The following is a 12,729-nucleotide window of genomic DNA, read 5'->3' as shown; positions in this document are numbered from 1 at the left end:
AAATCGCCCACTTTTTGTGCGTTATTCAGTTTTTCCGCTGTTTTATTTAATTTTTTCCAAATCCACCACACAAAAATTTCACGTATGGCATAGCCTGTATCGTAAATCTCAATAAAATTCTTCATCTTGACCACAATGAAACCTCCTTGAGAGATGAAAAGGTGGTCTATTCTTGTCAAAAAGCTCGTCCCACAGATAAAAATGAAACGAATTCAATTAAAATGGCCTTATCATGGAACAGGTGGTCACACTTATATTGACACTGATCACATTATATGGACAATTTTATCAATTGTGGATCATCAGTTTTGCGCAGGGAAACTGGAGCATTGTAACGTATGAAAGTAAGCGAAAGAAATGAAAGATACTGAAGCGGTCATGTACGGGAATTCTGAACTTTATTTCTGTTCTCACTCTTTTCAGTAATTTGCATTGCATACTGGGTAAATGAGTGTTACATACATCTATAAAATACAAAGCTGTAGTCATTCGTAGTATATTAGTAATATAATCTATATAAACATGGTCACACAATGTAATACATTTTGTGTTAAGTACATAAACATGGACGAGTGAAATAACACCCTAAAGTTGAATTTATAGCGAGGTCGCTTCCAACTAGCGATTGAGTTTGACCATGACTGCATGGGTCAATAGTCGTAGTTTTCAAGACTTAATTTTTCAAATACATTACATAAAAATGAATTCTTGTGAAAAGGGGTTCTCTCAAAATCTTACTTTAAAAAAGGGCCTCGTTTCCCGGAGCACTTTTGGAAAAGACCGAAAGCCACTAATTTTACATTAGGAAAACAACAACAACATACAAACAACAACAACAAAGCAACACATCCCTCCCTTTATTCATGAAATCCGGACGAGAACCAGAAAAATTAATTATTCATGTAGCCTACCAAGGAGCTTAGATGGGAAAGAGAATCAATATATTACGCAACGCATTGTTCCTTTATGGCGATTTGATTTGCCGACAGGCTATTCATAAAAGTGGTGCCATTGTTTCGAACAGAAGAGTTCCGCCATTAAATTAGTTAAATTAACCCGACAGCATCTTAAAGCTTCTTCTGGCAGGTGACTGTCAATAAGAGAAGAATAGAAAGGCATGTGTAAGCGCACCACTTGAGAAAGTGGTACCATTGTTCTCACATAGAACGAAGGTGCGCTGAATTGTCCCAATTTGAGCGCAAGCACACAAACCTCAAGGATTTTAGGCGCTAGCGCCCTAAAAGCAATGTATAGTACCATTTTATCAGTTCTTCACATTTTTTCGCCCTTTTTTCTTTACTAATTCTTTTTGCCGCCCTTCTTCTTTTTGCTGCCCTTCTTTTTGCCGCCCTTCTTCTTCCGCCGCCCCTTCGTTTTTGCCGCCCCCTACTTTGACCCCGGGGGCTGGCGCCCCCAAAGCCCCCCCACCCGCATGCTAGTCCGAATAAAAAACACTGCGGTAGTTTTTCAGATTCGGACTAGCGCATCCCTAAGTAAGTATAGGGAATTTTTGTAGTCTAACTAGCGGCGTGTCGGACTGAGCGGTGCACCCAGTACAGGGTAGGTGTCAATCACACGACTTCATGAACATTGATTGGCAGCATTGCGCAATATGTCAGCCCTCCAAACTGACACAATAGAACAATATTATGCAGTGTGTTGGTAGATACAGTGATAGTACAAGGACACCATAGCTGCCGATTCTCATGCAGATTAGTTGCGTCAACCGTTGCACCACAACGTAACCAACTCATGGAAGCCCATCCCAGTAGCAGTACCTTTACACCAAAGCTGAAGCACGACATTTAAATGGTTTGTTTTGGTAAAAATAAATATTACCGTTTTTGTAGAACAACAAAAACAAACAACAAAGTAGAGGATTTCAAGTGACTCTGAAGAACTTCAATAAATATCAAGCCCTTATTTACCTTTGAAAAACCAATAAATTTCAAATGTCAAAGGTAATAATGCTTGGGAGAGTACTCCTTTTAAAGGTCAATGACTTCAACTATTAAGTCTAAGACTATTTATAAATCATATTATTTACATTTGGTCAAAATAATAATTTTATAAACGATAGAAAAAATAGTCACATAACTGCATCTGTGTAATCATCTTTACAAACGTTTGACATAACATTTTCATACACTTCACACATACCGGTATACATACAATAAGTTTTATATACATTAATAAAATACCTGTATATTGTTCGAACTCAATGAACAATATGATAATTTACATACTTCACATTAAATGGTTGTCCTGTTTTACGCCACATTATTAATTTGTTCATAAAATTATATCCTTTTTATGTCACAATTTCATACAATTTAGAAACGATCTATAGTCCATATGCCTTCCGCGAGGCAGTATTTTAGATTGTTTTTTTATTATATCTCTAAACATAATGATGGTAAAAAGTATATGAAAGTATACATTTTCAGAAAGGAAAATAATGATGCAATAAAAACCAATTAGCATAAAAGATTCCAGATTCAGACAATTTAGCATCTTTTGAGGAAATCACCGTAAAATTTGATTTTACTTTACTGCGTCGAGGAAGGTATACTGATAGTAGGAAGATGACAACTCAACTAAATCACATGTTGTTGAACAATTACTTTCCTTTCATTGATCATTTCACCCAAAAGCATTTGCGATTACAACCTAGATTACGTCATTGTCGATGCACACACGTTACCATGGTTACAGTTGAAGATACGCAGACTGGTCCAGACCATAGACGTAATTTGCAATGGATTGTGGACTTATTGAAAAGGTGAATAGAATCATGACGCATGAAAAAACAAGACTCGTTAACAACCACACATTATACAATATAATTAATCAGAACTTCAATGACATTGGACTACTAGTATACCGATTTGAAATCCACACATCCCCTATGGAAGACATGACCTTAATCTCCCACTTGGGGTGTAGATTTCAAATGGTGTTATCCATTCAGGTAACTCAATTTAAATACATAATCCCTACTGGAAGAGTACAATCAAGTCTTTTACAGGGATGTGTGAAATTCAAGTGGAATAGCCTATTCAAGCTACATCAGCATCGCGAGCAAATAAAAAAAAGGAAAAAGTGTGACTCACTGATTTGGTAAATATTTTGGAAAGACCAATTTCTGACCAAAAGACCAATTTCTGTAAATTCTGACCAATTTACGCGTCTGTAATTAAACATTCAAGACAAATATAAACTGTAAATATAGGACAGGGGTATTGTTGATTTAAACCATCATGGTTTATGGAGGTGAAGATCTGTTGTAAACTTGTTTTCCTGAGGCACTGGCTATTTTACTGTTACCCACACCTCAGTCTGGATACCAGTTAAAAGAATAAAAAATCACGGAAATGTTGAAAATGAGCTCTCAAATTGAGGATGTCCGATTTTGAAGTATATTCTGCTGGATTGTATCGCCTTTAGACGCTTTAAGTAAGTCCAACACTTACGACTGGACAAAAAGTCCGAAAATCCGGACTTCGGGGTTGAACATCTATTTTCTGCAGTAGCCCAAATGTTTGTCATAATATTTTCATACAATTCACACATACATACAATATGATTCATATACAATAATAAAATACATATTGTTTGAACTCAATGAACAATATAATAATTACATACTTTACATTATAATGGTTGTCCTGTTTACGCCACAATAATTCAAAATCATTATTAATTTGTTTATTAACTAATATACATCTTTTTAATTTCACAATTTCATTCAACTTAGAAAAGATCTATAGTCCATATGCCTTCCTCAAGGCAGTAATTTAAATATTGTTTTTTTTATTGTATCTCTAAACATAATGATGATATTAAGTATATGAAAGTTTTTCAGAAAGGAGCAGAGAAAATCACAAAATCTGATTTTACTTTACTACCTCGAGGAAGACATACGTACTATAGTAGGAAGATGTCAACTAAACTAAATTGTTAAATAATTACTGTCCTTTCATTGATCATTTCACCCAAATCCTTTGCGATGCAATCTACAATCTTGGAAAAAAGTACCTTGAACGTTTGGTACACTCTGCCGTAATTTCGTTCAGGATTTCTTATGATCATGGAAATGAGTTATATTGTGCTTGGGAACAAACATGACATCTACAACAATGATTTACTCTTCCCTCCTCCCCATTAATCAATGTTGGGGACATTGGGAAGCCGCTGAAGACATTGGCATTTCTCAACATTCACGGGGGAAAGGGCGTGACAGTTTTCCGTTATTTACACGAAAGCGTTCCAAGACTTATTTCCATGATTGTCGATTACGTCATCGTCTATGCACTCACGTTACAGTTGAAGATACAGAGACTGGTCAAGACCACAGACGTAATTTGCAAAGGATTGTGGACTTACTGAAAAGGTGAGTAGAATCATGACGCATGAAAAAACAAGTCTCGTTTACAACCACACATTATAAACTCAACCCAGAAAGTATCGAAACGATTATAGATGGTCAGATATATCGGGAACTGAAATATACAGCAAAAACCTATTTGATGTATATAAAGCGCATCTTTCTCCTGCGCATTTTGATACCTCTTTTGTTGCTCTACAATATCATTTGGTCGAGTTGTGGGCGCTTGACTGGCTTCTAGTCGGATTTTGAAAGTTGCACTTAGCTCCTGTTTAAGCCAAATGCGTTGTACTGTGACCAATATATGACCATTGCTTTTGTCCGCCAAATTCAAATGAGTATGTGTGTCGCATGTTGCAAAGAGCCCTGACCTTAATCCACTAGAACACTTGTGGGACACTCTTAAGAGGAAAGCTAACAGAGCATGCGACGACGAATCCAGGCAGTGATAGACAGTGATGATAGGCACACCAAGTATTGAGATGTCTCAGCAGAAAGAGTTAAAGCTTCTTCTGGCAGGTGACTGTCAATAAGAGAAGAATAGAAAGGCATGTGTAAGTGCACCACCTGAGAAAGTGGTACCATTGTTCTCACATAGAACAGAAGGTGTGCTGAATTGTCCCAATTTGAGCGCAAGCACACAAACCTCAAGGATTTTAGTTTTTCTTTACTAATTCTTTTTGCCGCCCTTCCTTCTTCTTTTGCCGCCCCTTCTTCTTCCGCCGCCCCTTCGTTTTTGCCAGCCCCCTACTTTGACCCCGGGGGGCTGGTGCCCCCAAAGCCCCCCCCAAATACGCGCATGCTAGTCCGAATAAAAAACACTGCGGTAGTTTTTCAGATTCGGACTAGCGCATCCCTAAGTAAGTATAGGGAATTTTTGTAGTCGGACTAGCGGCGTGTCGGACTGAGCGGTGCACCCAGTACAGGGTAGGTGTCAATCACACGACTTCATGAACATTGATTGGCAGCATTGCGCAATATGTCAGCCCTCCAAACTGACACAATAGAACAATAAATTACGCAGTGCGTTGGTAGAAGACACCATAGCTGCCGATTCTCATGCAGATTAGTTGCGTCATTGCGTAACCACCTCATGGAAGCCCATCCCAGTAGCAGTAACTTTACACCAAAGCTGAAGCACGACATTTAAATGGTTTGTTTTGGTAAAAATAAATATTACCCGTTTTTGTAGAACAACAAAAACATATTTTTAGAGTCAAAGTAGAGGATTCCAAGTGACTCTGAAGAACTTCAATAAATATCAAGCCCTTATTTACCTTTGAAAAACCAATAAATTTCAAATGTCAAAGGTAATAATGCTTGGGAGAGCACTCCTTTTAAAGGTCAATGACTTCAACTATTAAGTCTAAGACTATTTATAAATCATATTATTTACATTTGGTCAAAATAATAATTTCATTAACGATAGAAAAATTTGTCACATAACTGCATCCGTGTAATCATCTTTACAAACATTTGACATAACATTTTCATATACTTCACACATACCGGTATACATACAATAAGTTTCATATACATTGATAAAATACCTGTACATATTGTTTGAACTCAATGAACAATATGTTAATTTACATACTTCACATTAAATGGTTGTCCTGTTTTACGCCACATTATTAATTTGTTCATAAAATTATATCCTTTTTATTTCACAATTTCATACAATTTAGAAAAGATCTATAGTCCATATGCCTTCCGCGAGGCAGTAATTTAGATATTGTTTTTTTTTATTATATCTATAAACATAATGATGATATAAAGTATATGAAAGTATACATTTTCATAAAGGAAATGATGCAATAAAAACCAATTAGCATAACAGATTCCCGATTCAGACAATTTAGCAGCTTTTGAGGAAATCACGAAATTTGATTTTACTTTACTGCCTCGAGTTAAACAATTACTCTCCTTTCATTGATCATTTCACCCAAAAGCCTTTGCGATTACAACCTATATATTACGTCATCGTCTATGCACACATGTCACTATGGTTACAGTTGAAAATACGCAGACGGGTCCAGACCACAGATGTAATTTGCAAAGGATTGTGGACTTATTGAAAAGGTGAATAGAATCATGACGCATGAAAAAACAAGACTCGTTAACAACCACACATTATACAATATAATTAATCAGAACTTCAATGACATTGGACTACTAGTATACCGATACCGATTTGAAATCCACACATCCCCAATAGAAGACATGACCTTAATCTCCCACATGGGGTATAGATTCAAATGGTGTCATCCATTCAGGTAACTCAATTTAAATACATAATCCCTACATGTGGAAGAGTACAATCAAGTCTTTTACAGGGATGTGTGAAATTCAAGTGGAAAAGCCTATTTTAACTACATCAGCATCGCGAGCCGATGGACAAAATGAAAAAGTGTGACTCACTCACTGATTTGGTAAATATTTTGGAAAGAAATTATTTGAATCCAACATACTAAGAAAGCCAAAATGACATTCTTAATCGTTTTTATGGACTTCATTAGAGAATGAATTTGGAGAAAACCCCCTGATAATTACAAACACTCGCTGAGCAGCAAGACCTTCCCTCTAAGCTTTTAATCCGATAAGCTGGTTATCTATTTGTTTTCATTCTTTGATGTATAACTGAGCTCAATCATCTGAAATTACTGCAGCGTGAGCCACCCAGGCTGGTAGCTCAGCATAGTATTTTATTAACAGAAGGTTTTCTCCAAATTCGTTTCCTAATGTTGAACCAATTTATGCGTTTAAACATTCAAGACAGATATAGACTGTATAGACACGAGTATTGTTGATTCAAACCGTCATGGTTTATGGAGGTGAAGATCTGTTGTAAACTTGTTTTCATGAGGTCCTGGCTACCCCGGCTGGCTACACCTCAGTGTGGATACCAGGTGGTATATGCAGTTAAAAGAATAAAAAATCACGGAAATGTTGAAAATGAGCTATCAAATTGAGGATGTCCGATTTTGAAGTATATTCTGCTGGATTGTATCGCCTTTAGACGCTTTAAGTAAGTCCAACACTTACGACTGGACAAAAAGTCCGAAAATCCGGACTTCGGGGTTGAACATCTATTTTCTGCAGTAGCCCAAATGTTTGTCATAATATTTTCATACAATTCACACATACATACAATATGATTCATATACAATAATAAAATACATATTGTTTGAACTCAATGAACAATATAATAATTACATACTTTACATTATAATGGTTGTCCTGTTTACGCCACAATAATTCAAAATCATTATTAATTTGTTTATTAACTAATATACATCTTTTTAATTTCACAATTTCATTCAACTTAGAAAAGATCTATAGTCCATATGCCTTCCTCAAGGCAGTACTTTAAATATTGTTTTTTTTTTATTGTATCTCTAAACATAATGATGATATTAAGTATATGAAAGTTTTTCAGAAAGGAGCAGAGAAAATCACAAAATTTGATTTTACTTTACTACCTCGAGGAAGACATACGTACTATAGTAGGAAGATGTCAACTAAACTAAATTGTTAAATAATTACTGTCCTTTCATTGATCATTTCACCCAAATCCTTTGCAATTGCAATCTACAATCTTGGAAAAAAGTACTTTGAACGTTTGGCACATTCTGCCGTATTTTCGTGCAGGATTTCTAATAATCATGGAAATGAGTTATATTGTGCTTGGGAACAAACATGACATCTACAACACTGATTTACTCTTCCCTCCTCCCCATTAATCAATGTTGGGGACATTGGGAAGCCGCTGAAGACATTGATATTTCTCAACATTCACGGGGGAAAGGGCGTGACAGTTTTCCGTTATTTACACGAAAGCGTTCCAAGACTTATTTCCATGATTGTAGATTACGTCATCGTCTATGCACTCACGTTATAGTTGAAGATACAGAGGCTGGTCCAGACCACAGACGTAATTTGCAAAGGATTGTGGACTTACTGAAAAGGTGAGTAGAATCATGGCGCATGAAAAAACAAGAATCGTTCACAACCACACATTATAAACTCAACCCAGAAAGTATCGAAACGATTATAGATGGTCAGATATATCGGGAACTGAAATATACAGCAAAAACCTATTTGATGTATATAAAGCGCATCTTTTGATACCTCTTTTGTTGCTCTACGATATCATTTGGTCGAGTTGTGGGCGCTTGACTGGCTTCAAGTCGGATTTTGAAAGTTGCACTTAGCTCCTGTTTAAGCCAAATGCGTTGTACTGTGACCAATATATGGCCATTGCTTTTGTCCGCCAAATTCAAATGAGTATGTGTGTCGCATGTTGCAAAGAGCCCTGACCTTAATCCACTAGAACACTTGTGCTTGTGGGACACTCTTAAGAGGAAAGCTAACAAGGCAATCAAGCCTGACACCGCCTTAGAAGGCCTTCGGCGCATCCTGCTCAGGAAATGGCGATACATTGACCAAGGAAAGATAAGACATCTTGTTCAGAGCATGCGACGACGAATCCAGGCAGTGATAGACAGTGATGGTAGGCACACCAAGTATTGAGATGTCTCAGCAGAAAGAGTTCATGAGATAAGTCAGAGATAAGTAAAGGGTAGCAAGTATTGAAGTTGGAAGTCGAAGGAGTAAAATAAAGTAAAGTTCATGGTTAAGTAAACAGAGCACATCGGTGTCGTTTGTCTTGATTGGGTGTGTGTGTGTGTGTGTGTGTGGGGGGGGGTGTACAGGACGAACGCATTTGGTTTGAATAGGAGCTAAGTGCAACTTTCAAAATCCGACTTGAAGCCACTCAAGCGCCCATAACTCGACCAAATGATATCGTAGAGCAACCGAGGTATCAAAATGCGCAGGAGAAAGCTGCGCTTTATATACATTAAATAAGTTTTTGCAATATATTTCAGTTCCCGATATATCTGACCATCTATAATCATTTCGATACTTTCTGGGAATCTGGGTTGAGTTTACAATATAAATGTACGATTTCCGTCAAAATTTAATAATATTAGTAATAACTGACGGGAAGGGTTGCTGTCCATTTTAAGTTGAAATAACAAGGTAAAGTGAAAGAAACCCCACTGGTTTTTCTGGCCATTTACCATGCAGTTCTATGGGAGGACATAATATGTCGAACTTTGCTCTATTGACCTACAAAGACAACAAATTTGGCCGATTGCATTTAGGTGCAAGTTGGGGCATGTATAAACATTACAAATATGCAAAAAATCAGGTTTGAAAAAAATTAACCAATTTCATATTAATGTATAAGATCGTATATTATGGCTTTAACGACATCTTATATGACATTGGGCTACTCCGATTTGAAATCCACACATCATCTATAGAAGACATGACCTTAATCTCCCACATGGGGGTATAGATTCAAATGGAGTTATCCATTCAGCAGAGGATGTTTAAAGACATTCCCACAACCCAATGGGGTTTCTGACCTTGTATGTCTGGCTTTTGTACACATGTGCTACAGTTGATCATGCCTTGCATTGGAATTGTGTGCAAATATCTGGTGTTTTCATCCTATTATTTAACATTCATAACATCGAGACTTAGGAATAAAATTAATGCAGTGGGACAATATGAATGTTTCCTGTAAGAAAATCAAATATCAGTCCTAAGTCTCAACTATTAGCTTGTTGGCTGCAGTTTTAAAATTACCATTTTGTGTGTGTGGCAATGGGGACTTTGCCTTTAAAATTAGGTTATATTGATCAAATTTCCCAATCATAGTGCATTGTAGGAATGCCTTTAAGCCTCCTCTGTCCATTCAGGTAACTCAATTTAAATATATAATCCCTACATGTGGAAGAGTACAGTCCTGCATTCCACAGGTATGTGTGAAATTCAAGTGGAATAACCTATTCAAACTACATCGGCATCGCGAGCAGATGAAAAAAAAGGAAAAAGTGTGACTCACTGATTAGTGGTAAATATTTTGGAAAGAAATTTGTGTTATTAAAGTTTATCGGTCTATTTAAATCCAACAATTATAGACTCAAATGACATTCTTAATCGTTTTTCTGGACTTGAACCAATTTACGCGTCTGTAATTAAACATTCTAGACAAATATAGACTGTATATATGGGACAAGAGTATTGTTGATTTAAACCTTGTGGGCGGGTGTCCTGGCTATACATTCCGTCGAGGCCTTAAAGTAATTTAGCCGTGTCTTATTTATACCCTTTACCGCCGGAGCTTAAACCAACACGTTATTTCGTTTCTATTGGCTTCCAATTGAGTACTTATCTTACATTCTGCTTGGCATTTTTTTACATTTGACATTTGGAGAAATCGTATTAATTGAAAAGTAAAAATCACCTCAGCAAGTCACTTCAATATTTCACAGAAATTCGTCTCATGCAAAGAATGCGTCTGCATCTGCTGGATTTTTGGACATTACAATTTAAAGGGGCATTTCGTGATCCACAGCCTCATCCCCCCAAAAAAAAAAAAAAAAAGTTGAGATTTTTACACCACTGGATACCTCTGGCTACATAATGTTTATGTACCAAATATTTCTTGCAGATTAATTCGTTTAGCAAAAATATCGCCAAATTTGAATTTCGTTCTGGTGCACCAGAACGAAATTACAACACATTGTCTATGGAGCAGTGTAATACACATAATCATCATGATCATGCATAACTCGCAAACGCAAAATCGGAATCAACTGAAATTTTGGAAATAAGCTGTTTTGGTGGATATCTACCGAAAAATGTCATCACGAAATCCTCCTTTAATTGTACGTGGAATAAATTGTATTTTTTACCCAAGAATGATCGGATTTGACTTGGGAGGTAGGCAGTTGTACAGTCTACGCTGAAGGTTCCGTTTAGAAAACGAAAGAAGAAGAAACAGCGCAGTGATATATAATAGTACGCTACGCACAGGCACAACGCCTAGACGTTGATAGCTGTTGATCCACAAGCCTCAACACACTTTACAGCAATAACGCGTGATTATTTAAAGCAATAATTTGTGATTGCATAAAGAATAGATTCCTAATTAGATGTGTTTTCACTGATCACATTCTCCCCTTTTAATTTCGAGCCAAATAAACGGGGGTAAAACGAAGAAAATTGCCGGGGAAAATTGCCAATTCATTCCAGCATCTATAATGTGTGTATTAGCTCGCCGATCGTATTACATGTACTGGGACGTATATATGGGCACACACCACCAATGCAGCGTCCCATTGAAACACACGTGAAAACGCAAATTGCAAATCGATGAAAATTTAATATATGTTTCAATGTACGGGTAGTCTTCCGATTAAATTTCGAGTTATGGGCGATTAAACAGCACCATCACCATTTTCGACCAGTTCTCTACCCTGAAACTCCGTTTCTGGCCATTTTGTTTTCAATCCGGGGGCCTACTTTATTTGTGTTTTGTAACTATTTGGGCGATCCAAGTGTTCAGGTCTTAAACCTTTATTTAAGCTATAACATGCTTCTCCTTTTGCTTACAAGTTCACAAAAAAGCCCCAAATACCTCTAAAAAATCTTACCGGAACTCATCTACATTACATCGCGCGCGGAATGATTTGGTGGTGTGCGCCCATATAAGACGAATAGCGATATGCACACAAATTATACGTCACAGATTCAATGATATATGTACACATGAGCTGACATTCACGAAACGTGTTAGAAACTCTGAATAAAACCGGAGATCTCCGGATTTCATACAAAAACTTAAATTTTACTGTAATTAAAGCACTCCATGCTTAGTTTTTCACGTGGTATTTTAGTTCACAACATGACAACGATCATGCAAATACTAGTAGTAGAAATTCGAGAAAAATTGAATGCGTCGCTGTGGAACAAATAACACACTATGGCTTTTAACGTTTAATGTTTTAACAGCCTTTTCAACAGTTTTTAAATGACTTATTTCCTGTAATAATCAGCTTACCGGTACCAGTTTGTCTGGTATATAATATAACCCATGGGAATCAATGACATCAGATGGCATTAATCAATAATCAGTCCAGCTTTCCAGAAAGTGACCTTTGCTTAAAGGAGTATTTCGTGATCCTAGCATCCTCTTTTTATGACATTTTTCAGTACATATCCACGAAAAAGCATATTCCCAAAATTTCAGTTGATTCCGATTTTGCGTTTGCGAGTTATGCATGATTATGTGTATTACACTGCTCCATAGACAATACGTTGTAATTTCGTTCTGGTGCACCAGAACGAAATTCAAATTTCACGATATCTTTGCTAAACGAAATAATCTGCAAGAAATATTTTGAACATAAACATTATGTAGCCAGAGGTTTCCAGTGATATAAAAATCTCAACTTTTTTTGAGAAAAGTGGGGGGATGAGGCTGT

Source organism: Amphiura filiformis, chromosome 16 (genome assembly GCF_039555335.1).
Source record: "Amphiura filiformis chromosome 16, Afil_fr2py, whole genome shotgun sequence".
NCBI classification, from domain to species: Eukaryota; Metazoa; Echinodermata; class Ophiuroidea; order Amphilepidida; family Amphiuridae; genus Amphiura; species Amphiura filiformis.
The sequence above is the reverse complement of the archived record's forward strand: the minus strand, read 5'-3'. Positions refer to the sequence as shown.